Source organism: Acinonyx jubatus, chromosome A1 (genome assembly GCF_027475565.1).
Source record: "Acinonyx jubatus isolate Ajub_Pintada_27869175 chromosome A1, VMU_Ajub_asm_v1.0, whole genome shotgun sequence".
NCBI classification, from domain to species: domain Eukaryota; kingdom Metazoa; phylum Chordata; class Mammalia; order Carnivora; family Felidae; genus Acinonyx; species Acinonyx jubatus.
The window spans coordinates 214,679,568-214,693,841 of NC_069380.1; the positions used below are offsets into that span (position 1 = coordinate 214,679,568).

Sequence of the window (14,274 nt, forward strand, 5' to 3'; positions counted from 1 at the left end):
AAAATATGTATATGTGTTTTAAACATAAAAATATATATTTAAAAACCACACACATTTTAAAAGTAAATATATATGTTTAAAAATAGATTATTAGAGAAATGCTTAAATATAAAAGGTCACAGGGTGCCTGGGTGGCTCAGTCGGTTAAGTGTCTGACTTCAGTTCCCTCATGATCTCACAGTTTGGGGGTTGGAGCCCCGCGTCGGGCTCTGTGCTGACAGCTCAGAGCCTGGAGCCTGCTTCGGATTCTGTGTCTCCCTCTCTCTCTGCCCCTCCCCTGTTCACGCTCTGTCGCAAGAATAAACAAACATTAAAACAAATTAAAAAAATATATATATATATATGTGTGTGTATATATATATATATAAATGGTCATGATTTATATGTGATTTCATACTTTAATATTAGAGTACCTCATATAATTTTCTTCCACATTACATTACTTTTTAAGAAGGAATTCCAAAAATAACATAATATATGTTGGGGCGCCTGGGTGGCTCAGTTTGTTGAGCGTCCAACTTTGGCTCAGGTCCTGATCTCGTGGTTCATGAGTTTGAGCCCCTCATTGAGCTCTGTGCTGACAGCTCAGAGCCTGGAGCCTGCTTCAGATTCTGTGTCTCCCTCTCTCTCTGCCCCTCCCCTTTCCACATTCAGTCTCTCTCTCTCTCTCAAAAATAAATAAAACATTAAAAAAATAAAATATATGTAATTCAGTATACTGAACATTAAGTATTTAACTTAAATTATTTAGTCAGGGGGCGCCTGGGTGGCTCAGTCGGTTAAGCGTCCGACTTCAGCTCAGGTCACGATCTCGCGGTCCGTGAGTTCGAGCCCCGCGTCAGGCTCTGTGCTGACAGCTCAGAGCCTGGAGCCTGTTTCGGATTCTGTGTCTCCCTCTCTCTGACCCTTCCCCATTCATGCTCTGTCTCTCTCTGTCTCAAAAATAAATAAACGTTAAAAAAAATAAACAAAATTATTTAGTCAGTAAACATATTTTTTTAATCTTGTGCTCTGCATTGAGCAAGATGATTTAATATATGGATGAAAAAAATCCCTATTCCAATTTCAAATCATAGTCAAAAATCAAAAATCATAGTCAAAATAGTCATAAGTAACTTAAAAAATCTAACCTTAACTGAACATTTTTCTAACCTTTTAAGAGAATTAGTAGCAATCAATGAGTATTATTATTATTATTATTATTATTATTATTATTATTATAACTGTTTTACAAAGTAAGTAACTGAGACATAGAGAAGGTTAGTGTCTTACCAAAAGTTATATGACAGCCTTCCAAAAACAATTCTAAGTTTATGGTCTTAAAAATCCTTCATGTTAACTCTCTGTCCTTAATGTTATGGATTTAATGATGTTGAAGAACAGAAAAAAGAATCTTTTAAATTTACCTGATAAATTCAAGGAAATATTACAAATTGATAATAAACATTTATATCTAATTAGCACTGTGTTAGTTTTGTAGGGCTGCTGTAACAAAATACAACCAACTGGGTAGGTTCAAACAATTGAGATGTATTATCTTATAGCAATGGAGGCCAGACATCTAATTAAAGGTGTTGGCAGGTCTATACTCTGTCCACTGACTCTAGTGGAGAATAATTATTTATTTCTTCCAGCCTCTGATAGCTTGGTTTATGGTAGCACAACTCCAGTCTCTACCTCCTCCTTCACATGGCCCTCTTCACTCTATATTTGTGTCTCTTCTTATAAGGACCCATTGGATTAAAGTCCACTCTAATTCAGGGTGACTTCATCTTAACTTGATTACATCTTCAAAGACTCTGTTTCCAAATAAGTTCACATTTTTAGGTACCATGTGTGAGGAGTTGACTATACCTTTTTGGCAGAAAGAATTCAACCCAGAACAAGCATTTTCATAGGCTGTTGAAGCAATCATCAGAACTCTTGTCCAAATACTTCTGGATTTCTCTCTTCCAAACACAGCATAAGATTGTTTTACTCCCCTACCTCTGAATTTAGACATAACCATGGTTATATTTTGCTTTTCCCACTGAAATGTGGGTGCAAATGTGTCTCTTCTGCATGGGAGGCCTAAGGGCCAACATGGGATTCTCCATGTTTCCTCTGTCTTCTCTTGGCAGTCATGGAGTACGGTGATAGAAGTTCTCCTGCCTTGGGTTCCTGGTGATAAGGTTTATTACAGTCTCCCAGGACAAGAACAGTGGTCATATACTCTGAGCATGCATTTGTTTCTAAAGCTACTGCAATTTTGTAAGTTTTCAATTACTATAGCATGACAGGTACATAAATATCTACTAGAGGTGATATGTTGTCTAAAAACAATAAGAAATCTTAAAATTTGTAGCATTAACTTAATTCCTGGCTATCCAGCCATAAAGAAAGCCTAATCAGAGGATCAAGAGGTGGAAATTCACTTCATAGAAGAGCGTAATATTTGTCATAACTTGGAACGCAGATCCTGGGCCCAGTGAACTTGTAGCCCTAAGGGAAAATGTGGGAAATCAGAGTAATTGAAGGGCATATTTGTCACCATGCCTGTATTGTCAAAGTGCTATTAGAAAACAGATAAATTCAGAGCATTATTGTCAGTTTGATGGCAAAAAATTTGAAGAAATGCAAATGGCATAAATGGACCAACAAGTTGAGTGAAAGAGCCAACTTTTTCAATGCTCCTTGTTAAAAAGAAATAATAGTTTGGTTTGAAAATGGATGATTGAAACTTTTGTAGCAGAAAGCAAAGCAAAAGAATGACCGTCATGGCTATTTTCAAACTTCTGAACAGATTATGTCAGCAAAATTAAGGACCCAGTTAAGTGTTTGGTTCTCAATACATCCTTATACCAGATAAATTGTCTCATGTTAAAGACATTGAAACTATGTTTCGTCCAGTAAAACCTAATAAGACTAAGAAACCTATAATGAAGTAGACACAGGAAGACCTGTGGAGCAGTGGTAAGAAAATAAATATAGAAAATCTAAGAAGTATGTTTAAATGGAACATATTTCTATGGAGTGACACTTGACACATGAAACTAACTGGAGCCAAAAAGAAAAAGAGGACTTAGTTTTTAAGAACTGTCTTGCCAGGCCAGATCCAAAACTCTGGGTCTGAGTGAGGTTAAGATGATTCTGGGGCTATCAACTTGCATGGCCAGTAAGTTCACTATGAAATTTGCTCATCTTGCAAAGAGTGATACTATTCACTCTGCCTTCTTCAGCAGTGGTCCATGAAGTCAACAAATATGAAAGAATTCCAGAAAATGAAGAGGCACAAAGACTACTAGATAAGGGAGATCCTCTCAAGAGACAAAACTGGAGAATAAGAACTAATTATGGCTTAATACTCTACTGTCAGAATAGTAGGACAAGCAAACAGGATTTCAAAACAGCCATCATTTTCTGGAGAAAACTTGTTGCACTTATGCTGCCCCTGTGTCACATGCTATCTTTTAATCTCTGGTCATGAGTAGCCTCGTGTAGATTTGATATAGAAACTACTTCATGCTATATTTCTTCCACACTCCCTCGATTTGAACTTGATGACAAGTCTGGATGGAACTTGTGAGTGGTATGTTTGCACATTTTTCTCCGTAGGAAGAATCAGCCTCATATTTGGTTAATGAGGGCTTGAATTGTCATAATCATCTATGTTATTTACCAGATATTTCTAACTTCTGAGTGTTTGCTAGGAAGGTATTTCACCAGTACCTTTGAAGTTAGACAAATTCACCTGATTTGGTCAATGAAAAGGGAGTGTAATTGAAGTGTGTAAACTGATGTGTGTGGAGATGTTAAATGACTGAATGTCACTTGCAAAGTTACTTTTTTTTGCCTTGGTAAAGGTGGAAGTAGAGAGAGAAGCATGTCTGTCTCCCTTAGCCTGAAATTCTGATAAAGATGAGGTGGAACCATCAGCAAAACTAAAATATGGCCTACTGAATGGGAGAAGATATTTGCAAATGACGTATTTGTAAAAGGTTAATATCCAAAATATAAAGAGCCTTTACAACTCAACACCAACCCCCCCCAAATAATCCAATTAAAATGGGCAGAAGACCTGAATAGCCATTTCTCCCAAGAAGACATATAGATGACCAGCAGTCACATGAAAAGATGCTCAACATTACTCATCATCAGGGAAATGCAAATCAAAACCACAATGAGATACTATCTCACACCTGTCAGATGGCTAAAATAAAAAAAAAAAAAACAAGTGCTGGCGAGGATGTAGAGAAAAAGGAACCCTTGTGCGCTGTTTGTGGGAATGCAAACTGGCACAATCACTGTGGAAAACAGTATGGAGATTTCTCAAAGAATTAAAAATAGAACTACCATATGATCCAGTAATCACACTAATGGGTATTTATCCAAAGAGCGTGAAAACACTAATTTGAAAGTACACGTGTACCATTATGTTTACTGCAGACTTATTTACATTAGCGAAATTATGGAAGCAGCCCAAATGTCCATCGACAGATGAATGGGCATATAATAGTAATAATTATATATACATGTACATATATGTGTGTGTGTGTGTGTGTGTGTATATATATATATATATATATATATATATATATATATTCAGCCATAAAAAAGAGTGAAACCTTGCCACTTGCAACAACTGGATGGATCTAGAGAGTATAATGCTAAGCAAAATAAACGAGTCAGAGAAAGACAAATACCATATGATTTCACTCCTATGTGAATTTTTTAAAAAATTTTTTATTGTTTATTTATTGTTTAGAGAGACAGAGAGAGAGAGAGACAGCATTTGAGCAGGGGAGGGGCAGAGAGAGAGGAAGACACAGAATCTGAAGCAGGCTCCAGGCTCTGAGCTGTCAGCACAGAGCCCAACATGGGGTTTGAAGTCACAAGCTGGGAGATCATGACCTGAGCCGAAGTCACACACTTGACCTATTGAGCCACCCAGGCGCCCCACTCATTTGTGGAATTGAAGGAAAGAAACAAAGGGGGGGGGGAAGAGAGAGAAACCAAAAAACAGACTCTTAACTATAGAGAACAAATAGATGGTTACCAGAGGAGAGGAGGGTGGGGGAATGGGTAAAATAGGCGAAGGGGATTAAGAGTACACGTCTCTTGATGAGCACTAAGTAATATACAGAATTGTTGAATCACTGTAACGTACACCTGAAACCAATTCAACACTGTATGTTAACTATACTGGAAATAAATTAAAAATAAAAGAACTTCTGGCCTAAGTGAATTGAAAATGAGATCCTGGGGTGGGGGGGAAGATAAGGTGGAACCATCTTCACTAACTGACCTATGATAAACATGCTGTGTGTGGGAGAAACATTATTTTAATATACCGTTATCATTGCATTAAATAGTCCATTCAAAATTGAATATCCAGAAAATATATCATTTATCTTATGGGTATCAGCTAATTTAACTCAAAGCATCCTAAAAATCCACAATAATACAACATGCACAGCAAGGTAAGTGGAGGAAGTTCAAAGGCATCTGGTAGGACTAGGACAGCTGTGATTTGAAACCAGGCATCCAGGTTCCAAAGTTAATGCTTTCAAACAATAAGTTGTAATAGTATGAGTCTTAAAATTTGAACAGTTTCCCAGGCCAACTTCACAGAAAAGTGAAATCAAGATAGATAAAAGGATATTTGCAAATTTATTTGTCACTAACAAAGATTGTAGCATGTCCTAGGAATTACACGTTAGACCATTTGAATATTTAGAGGCCATTTGAATAATCCAGGTAAAAGAAAATATATATTTATTCGAAAAGCATTGCAATATATTAATTACATAGTGAAGGTTATAGTTTCAATCTAATGGTCAATTTCCAGTCCCCATAGTTTTGATCACTTGGCTTGATGCCACTACCTCTTAATATACTTTCCTTTCTGGCATTAAAAAACCTCCTACTCTCACTCTGTCCTCTCTTCCTATACTCTCCCCTTCACTTATCTTTCTCAGACACAACTAAAACAAGCCAGGCACTTCATTGCTATAGGCTTTTACTCTGGCTGAAAATATTTCCCTTGCATATCTACTTGTATAGTTCCCCTAACTTCAAAGTTTTATTCAAATAACACCTTCCCAATGAGGCCAACCTGGAATTTCACTTCTCTTCCCTTCCCCAGACCCTATATTCAGATTCCCCTATATTGCTCTACTATTTTTCAATAGCACTGAATACTTTCTCTCTACTGTTTTCATATTTATTACATTTATTGGGTAGTGTTTATCTTTTTCTGCTTGAATGTAAGTTACACAAGGGCAGAAGTCTTTGTTTGCATCTCAAGCATCTAAGGTGTGCTATGCATCTGGCAAAAGTAGGCACCAAATAAATATTTGAAAAATAACTGAATGGCTCACTTCTAACAGAGTAGAAGTTCATTCAGACTATATATGTACAATCTTACGAGCTTCCCTAGATCCAGTCTGAGACTTGGATTTGGATATAGGTGATTGATTGAAAATGTGCTTCTCAGGAGACAACTGTAATAAAAGGGAAAAAAGCAGGAAAAAGAAAGATCATAGAGACATATTCTCAGATTGAGTATAGCCTTGCCTGATCCACAGAGAGAAGACTCTGGAATACAGTTGATCCACCTTGAGGCAAAGGATCTATTTGCCCCTCATTGTTACTGATCATAGTGGTGAGTGGAGTAAGTCCCTAGTTTGGTGGTTCTCATCAGTCCAGAAAATTTCTCAGAAGGAGTTAGCTATAAGCAGGTAGCAGCCATACCTAACAACAGCTGGCTAGTAAGTAGACTGGCTTGGTAAACAGTATCCGTGTGGAACACACAGTGTCTACCACAGACTCCAGATTAACACTTTGAATAAACCATGGATGTGCTTATGCCTTTAAAATGGTTACTGTAATAGTTTACAATGACCTTCTCAAATCTCATTTATAGTTTCCCAGGCAAATGCATATTGCTTTACTGCACATTAATAGAATATAATTATTTAATGAACTAATCAATAGTTTCAGCTTGAAGGAAAGGAAGACTATAATTATGTATTACTAATCTACTATATTTCAGATTCTTTTTATACACATGATTTTAATCATTTTATCTCTGTATAAGATAAGCTTTTGATTCCCATTCCAGATATAATGAAAATAAAACCTAATTAATAAACTTGCCTAAGCTCATTAAGAGAGTGACAAACTCAGAATTTTAATCCATATGTCCTCCCCATAGGTTTACTGTTCATTCCAGTCTTCTGCCTAATGTTATTACAAAATTACATATTCTTCAAAATTTAAGTCTTTTTTTAAATTTTGTAAGTAGTTCTAAGAAATCTTAACATTGAGTTTATATATTTAAACTGAAAATATACTTCATCAATATTTGTACTATTCTCGAACTGAAATTTAGCATCCCTCCCAATTATGTTAATGGGTATTACTACACAGAAGTATTAGAGGTATCTGTGATTTTATCCTCAGTAGGAATTAAATATCATACTAAGTGCTTCGTATGTTCATTTTTTTCTTTGACACCATGGTACTAATAGATCTGCTGATGGGTTTTGTAATTTATTGCATTAATCAAGAAGCATATATATTATTTAACCAAAATCAGTTTTTAAAATGTTTTGGTAGCTGTATTTTAATAGGATTGATTTTCTTTTTAATACTTATGTCTCATATCTTAATTAATGATTTAAAAACATTATCCTGTAATCAGATTGACAAAAAGTTTCATGAAACAAAAAGACTGAAATTCTTTTTTAAAATCCAAAATATTCTCTCGTGCTCGCCTTGGCAGTACAGATAGTACAATTGGAACAATACAGAGAAGACTGGCTTGGTTCCTGTGCAGGGAGGACACACAAATTCATTAAGCATTCAGCATTAAAAAATAATAATAATAAATAAAATGAAATCCATAACACCCGTGAATATTTGAAATATTTAAAATATTTAATTATAAATCTTAAAACATTGAATAATTAAAATGTTCACTTATCTATGTCTCCACTGTGAAAATTATTAGAAATGTCTGGACATTTATGTTATAATTTGCTCTTCCACAGCTGTTCGACTTCCCTTCTTCTCCTCCCGACTGCCAAGCACATCCTACTACTACACCCTCCTGTCCCCATTTTCACCCCTCCCACTCTAAGACATAAGCAGGCCAACAGTTTTGTCTGAACTACTGGTTTCTAGACCTAACTCAAGAAAGAAGCTCTGTCAAACCAAATACAGTGTTAACTATGGACAATTTTTAGCACTGTGCACTCTTTCTTAAATGAGAAAGACTTAGTGTAGGCTGATGGCATGTGAAACACTCATTAATTTGCATTTGACAGACTCTGATGTTCATTTCTGTCACTGGAAGCTGACGTGAAACCGCAGGCAGGAAATTCACTCATACCTTCTCCACTAATTAAAAATTTGAGAGATGAAAATAAGTTTCTCTTTAATTTCCGATAGATGACATCTGATTGAAGAAATTCAAGATGTGATATCACACACACACACACACACACACACACACACACACACACGTATATTCATACATAATGGAACATGACTAAGCCATAAAAAATGGAAGCTTGCCATTTGTGATGGACGCACAGGGATTTTTACTAAGTGACATAAGTCGGACAGAGAAATGAAAAATGCTGTGTGATTTCACTTATATGTGGAATCTAGGAAACAAAACAAACAACAACCAAAGCCCAGGAGAAACAGATTCATAGATACAGGGAACAAAGAAAACATTACTTCTAATGTCAGCGATCTCTTCAGGGTGTTTCATAAATAAACGTTTTTTTTATGTATGTAAGACTATATTTCTGGAATGCAAACTCCTCAAGGAGTCTGTTATTCTTTTCACCTAGAAAAATGCCTAGAAAAAGAGTAAGCATTTTGTATATATTTGGTAGAAGAATTAATATGTAGATTGTTCTGATGACTTCATCATGTCATTATATTGCATGTAAGTTGCATGACTTTCTTACCCTTCCCCTTTCATAGACATTTAGTTCATTTCCAAATTTCTCCAATGTTTCTGTCAGAATGTTTACAGGCAACAGATGACATACTCAGTGACTGAGACTGTTTTAATAGACAGTGAGGGCAGTGTTAAAGGCACTAACTAGGGATGGTGGCAAGGCAGAATTCACAGCAGCATAAACTTGTTACCCCTCCTGGATCTACAGGAGGAAGGCGCCGGAGTAGACATTACTTCCGAGAGAGTACCGGTTATTCTAACAGAGCACCAGCTATCTGAAAGAAGCTGTGGCTCATTGTAAAGAAAAGCAACTGCCCATTAAGGGTGTGGTGTGGAGAAGACTACCTCCATCTCCTTCTACCCATCATCTCCTGCCTATGCCTCACACTGGCTAAATTCACCCAAGGACCAGTGAGCCCACTGACACAGTTCCTACAAATTTATCTCCTGCTGCACTGAGCAAAGTAAAAACTGAGAGTGCGTCTGAAGGTGCAAACAAAAAAGGTCCAGTACATCTAATACTAAACAATGCTTTGATAAATATGGTTATACCCAAGCCTCTCTTTCAAATGCCTAATTTCTTAAGAAACTTTCTTAGAATTTTGTTCGTTAAACACTGTAAACCATTCTAAGGCTTTGATCCTTATTCACAAATTACTTTCAACAAAATTTTATGCATTTTACTCTCATCATTAATATTCTTCTTTTTGTATACCAAGGACTATGCCCACCCTGCTATGCCTTAACAGCACTCAGTACTATCCTTGCTTTTTTCAGAATTTTGGCTTTCACTGTCAAATATTAAGCCAGGTAACCTTAAACCTTAATTATAAAATTTGCATTTTCTTACCTTCCATTGAGACTGAAACTGTATTCTTATTTTTGTACTGCATGTGTAATTTCAACCACTCTCATGGATTTAATAACCCTGGAATGCACTGGTGAAACTCAATAGTCTCAGTCAGTCCTGACAATTTCTTAAATTCCAGACTTGAATGTCCAAATGCTTGTGGATTATCTCCACTTGGATATTGAATAAAGCATGTTCTAAATCAAAACCTTGATTCCCTAATTCCTCATACAACCTAAACTTCTCCAGCGCCTCTAATGGGCAAATGGCAGCTCTAATCGGATGTTCAAGCCAAAGCCTTGGATTCATTCCTACCTACTCCACTTCTGTTAATTTCATCCCAATGAGAACATTCACTAATCAGGATTATTTGGATCACCTCACCATTTTCTCTGTCTCCTTTCTTTCCTTATAAAATCTATTTTCCCATACGCCAGTCAGAGTTACCCATTTAACATTAAGTTATGTCTGGATCCTCCGCAGCCACAAACCCTCCTGTGATTTCAATATTATGAAGGCTAAGACTCCTTATCATGGCTTGTAAGACTCTAGAAGTCTGTTGCCTCTTGAATCTCATAGCCTAGAATTATCCCCTTGTTCACTCAGCTGTAGGTACATTTATGTCTTTTCTATGACATGAAGGCTTCTAACATGAACATGCTTTCTTCCCCTACCCCTTCCCTGTTAAGTGTTTGCATTTTGTTAGTTCCTTTCTCTGGAACACTGTTCCCATTGAAATCCTCATAACTATCTCCCCAAGTCCCTTCAGCTTTATGCTCAAATATCACCGTAATCTAGAATCCCCCTCTTTGATCATATTATCAAAAGTAACAGAACCTCCCCCAACACACATAATTTATCCCCTCTATCTGTTAAACTCACTTTATTTTTCTTAAACTTTATTTTTAGAATAGTTTCAGATTCACAGAAAAATAAAGAACGTAGAACATAATGTTCCAATACATGCTTTACCTAGTTCCATTTACTATTAACATATGATGTTAGTATAATATATAACTTTTTATAATAAATGGATCTATTTTGATATATTGCTATTATTGAAGTCCATACTTTATTAAGGTTTCCTTTGTATCTAATAATTTTTCTGTTTCAGAATTCCATCTAGGATATTACATTTCATTAGTAGTCATGTGTTCTTAGGCTTCTCTTGGCAAAGACAGTTTCTCAGACTTCTCTTGCTTTTGATGACCTAGATGGTTTTGGGGAGAACTGGCCAGGTATTGTGTTGGGAGGCCTTCTATTGGAATCGGTCTAATGTTCTTCTGTAATTAGCCTGAGTCTGGCTTGGAGGAGAAGGCCACGGAGGTAAAGTGCCATTTTCCTGATATTGTGTCAAGGGTACTTAACATCAGCTTGATTTTATATTGTTGATATTGACCTTGATACCTGGCTGAGATAGTGTTTCTCAGGTTTCTACACACACACAAAATACATAAAAATAATAAATAATAAATAAAATAAAAGTACTTGTTTCTTCTGGGGCACTTGGGTGGCTTAGGTGGTTAAGTGTCCTACTCTTGATTTCAGCTCAGGTCATGATCTCAGGGTTCATGGGTTCGAGCCCTGTGTCAGGTTCCGTGCTGGCAGTGCAGAGCCTGCTTGGGATACTCTCTCTCCCCTTCTCTCTCTGCCCCTCCCCCCTCAAAATAAATTAATAAAGTTAAAAAGAACAATGTTTCTTCCAATTTTCATACTATACTCTTTGGAAGGAAGTTACTATGTACATCACACACTTACATAGTGGGAATGTAGAATCTTCCTGCTTGAGGGCAGAGTTTCTATATAAATATTTGGAACTCATATTAAGGGATATTTGTCTTCTCTTCCTCACTCATGTATTGATTGAATCATTTATTTATATCAATCTGAATGCATGGATATTTATTTTACCCATGTAATTATAATGTAATATTTTAGTTTCTTGCTCAAATTAATCCAGTTTTGGCCATTGAGACATTTTTTTTTTTTGTTCTGTGAGCTTTTGAAATACCCCTGTCAATGGTATGTTTTTGGTGTTTGTGTGTTTGTTAAGCACCCCTTTACTTCCAGACCCTGCAAGATGGTCCCAGCTCATCTTATATGTTTCTTGGTCTAGTCCTAGAGTCAGCTATTTCCCCCAAGGAGCTCTGGTTCACTTAATTGGAAAACTGTATTAGAAACCAAGATCTGGGTGCTAGGTTTATTGGTACTGGGTGGCAATGCGCTAGGCCATCTTGGCTGACAGAAAAACAAACAAATATTCTATACAAACTTGTACATATGCACACATCTATAAATATTTCAATATGTAGCCATCTGTAACTATATCAAAGTATACAACTTTTTCTTAATGCCTCCAATTCTAATCCATCACCACATGAATTTCACTGTTCTCCTCCTTTTGCTTATCTGTAAATTCCCATAACAACTGTAAGAAGCCGGACTCCCAATATCTGTCATCTATTTACTTAATTGTTCAGTGTCAGTATACATGTATAGCAGCATGAGACTTGTTAACCTATATCCTCAGGAGAAGCAACTTTATTAACTAGAATGCAGTTTGTTGAGAAAGCTATCTTTTCTCCACTGAATTGCCTTTGCCTTGTTATCAAATATTAGTTTACTGAATTTTTGTGGATCAAATTCTCTACTCTATTCAATTGTATGTGTCTATTCTTTTGCCAAAATCATGCTGCCTTGATCGGTGTAAATTTATAGTAAGTTTTGGAATTGTCTGCCACTTTGTTTGTTGTTGTTGATGACTATTTGTCCTCTGCTAACATTTCTACAAGGTAAGGTACTTTAATTCATTACTGTATCATCAGTGTCTAGAACAGTGTTTGCATGATTTTTTACCAGTTTTTCTTAGACAGTGACTGAATACATGCCCACAATTCATTGGTGCCTCTTTTTAAATACTTACATAAGTCCACTACTTTGTTACTAGTTCTGAAGAATATTTTCATTTCTTTAAACTTTTTTATTTTTTTTAAGTTTACTTTTGAGAAGAATATTTTATTTATCAATGATACTGCCTCATTCTCTATAAAGCTTGTTGCTGTCTTTTTCCCCCTCCTTTTCTCATGTATTTAAGAAGTTCACCAGATTGTGAGATGTGTTGAGACTTAAGTGCTCTTCTGTCTCCTACAGAAATTGAACTGCTCTTTCCCACATCAAGCCCTCGCTTCATCTGATTTGCTACATTGTTCACAGACTCTCTGTTGTGCTTGGTGAGGTGTTTTTTTGTTTTGTTTTGTTTTGTTTTGTTTTGTGTTTTTCCTTCAGCTTAAAGTGTTATTGCATGTGCTCGTGTGATAGGATGGTGTGGATTCCCATAGGCTTTCGTATAGCCCAATTTCATGCTGTATATTATGTCATTTCCTCATACCAATGTGGAAATGTTTAATCTAGTTTCTAGTGTTTTAAGAACATATTGACTGAAAATGTCATTTGTTTATGACACTATCAAATTCTACCTGCCCCCCACACCAATAATACCTCATTAGCCAACATTTTAAACAAGTCCTGAACATGGACCTCTCTCACTTAGCTGTTCCATCTCTCACACTAAGTTGCTTATAAGGCATATCTACAAATTAAAATATATACAAAATAATACCCCCTAAATTGTCTCCTTTCCCTCCCAGCCCTGTTATATATTGAATAGATATAATAGTATTGGAACAAACTTCAAAGGGGGTATAAAAGGATTATACATAAGTTTTGATCCTTGTGATCCCCATTCAGGGGACCAACACTGGGGAAAAGTGCCTATTCTTTTAATTGAAAGTCAATGCATTTTTCATATATAACAGGGAGTTATCAACCATTATTTATTTTCCTAATCTAGTCTCACTAACCTTATAGATTGTGATTATCTTTCTAAAATTCTGGAAATACGGTCTTTACATCTCTTTATATTATATATATATATATATATATATATATATATATATATAAATTATTTATTTTTATATGTTTTTATATTCTATTATGTGCAATGTTATAATTGTTATTTTTTAAAATAATTTATTTAGTTAGCATATAGTGCAACAATGATTTCAGGAGTAGATTCCTTAATGCCCCTTACCCATTAGCCCATCCCCCCCTCCCACAAACCCTCCAGCAAACCTCAGTTTGTTTTCCATATTTAAGAGTTTCTTATTTTGTCCCCCTCCCTGTTTTTATATCATTTTTGCTTCCCTTCCCTTATGTTCATCTGTTTTGTATATTAAAGTCTTCAAATGAGTGAAGTCATATGGTATTTGTCTTTCTCTGACTAATTTCGCTTAGCATAATACCCTCTAGTTCCATTCACGTAGTTGCAAATGGCAAGATTTCATTCTTTTTGAGTGCTGAGTAATACTCCATTGTATATATATACACCACATCTTCTTTATCCATTCATCCATCAATGGATAATTGGACTCTTTCCATACTTTGGCTATTGTTGACAGTGCTGCTATAA

The 14,274-nt window shown here is 35.9% G+C and overlaps 1 protein-coding gene and 1 non-coding gene across 3 annotated transcripts in view; both read left to right on the forward strand.

Annotated features, from left to right (window-relative positions):
• The window catches only part of CDH9 (cadherin 9), a 137,844-nt gene that overhangs the window by 25,617 nt on the left and 97,953 nt on the right, over positions 1 to 14,274 (forward strand). The gene's annotated exons all lie outside the window — the stretch shown is intronic.
• Positions 7,750 to 7,856, forward strand: LOC113594847 (U6 spliceosomal RNA). Its single transcript, XR_003415301.1, has one exon. It is a non-coding gene; the product is annotated as a U6 spliceosomal RNA (small nuclear RNA).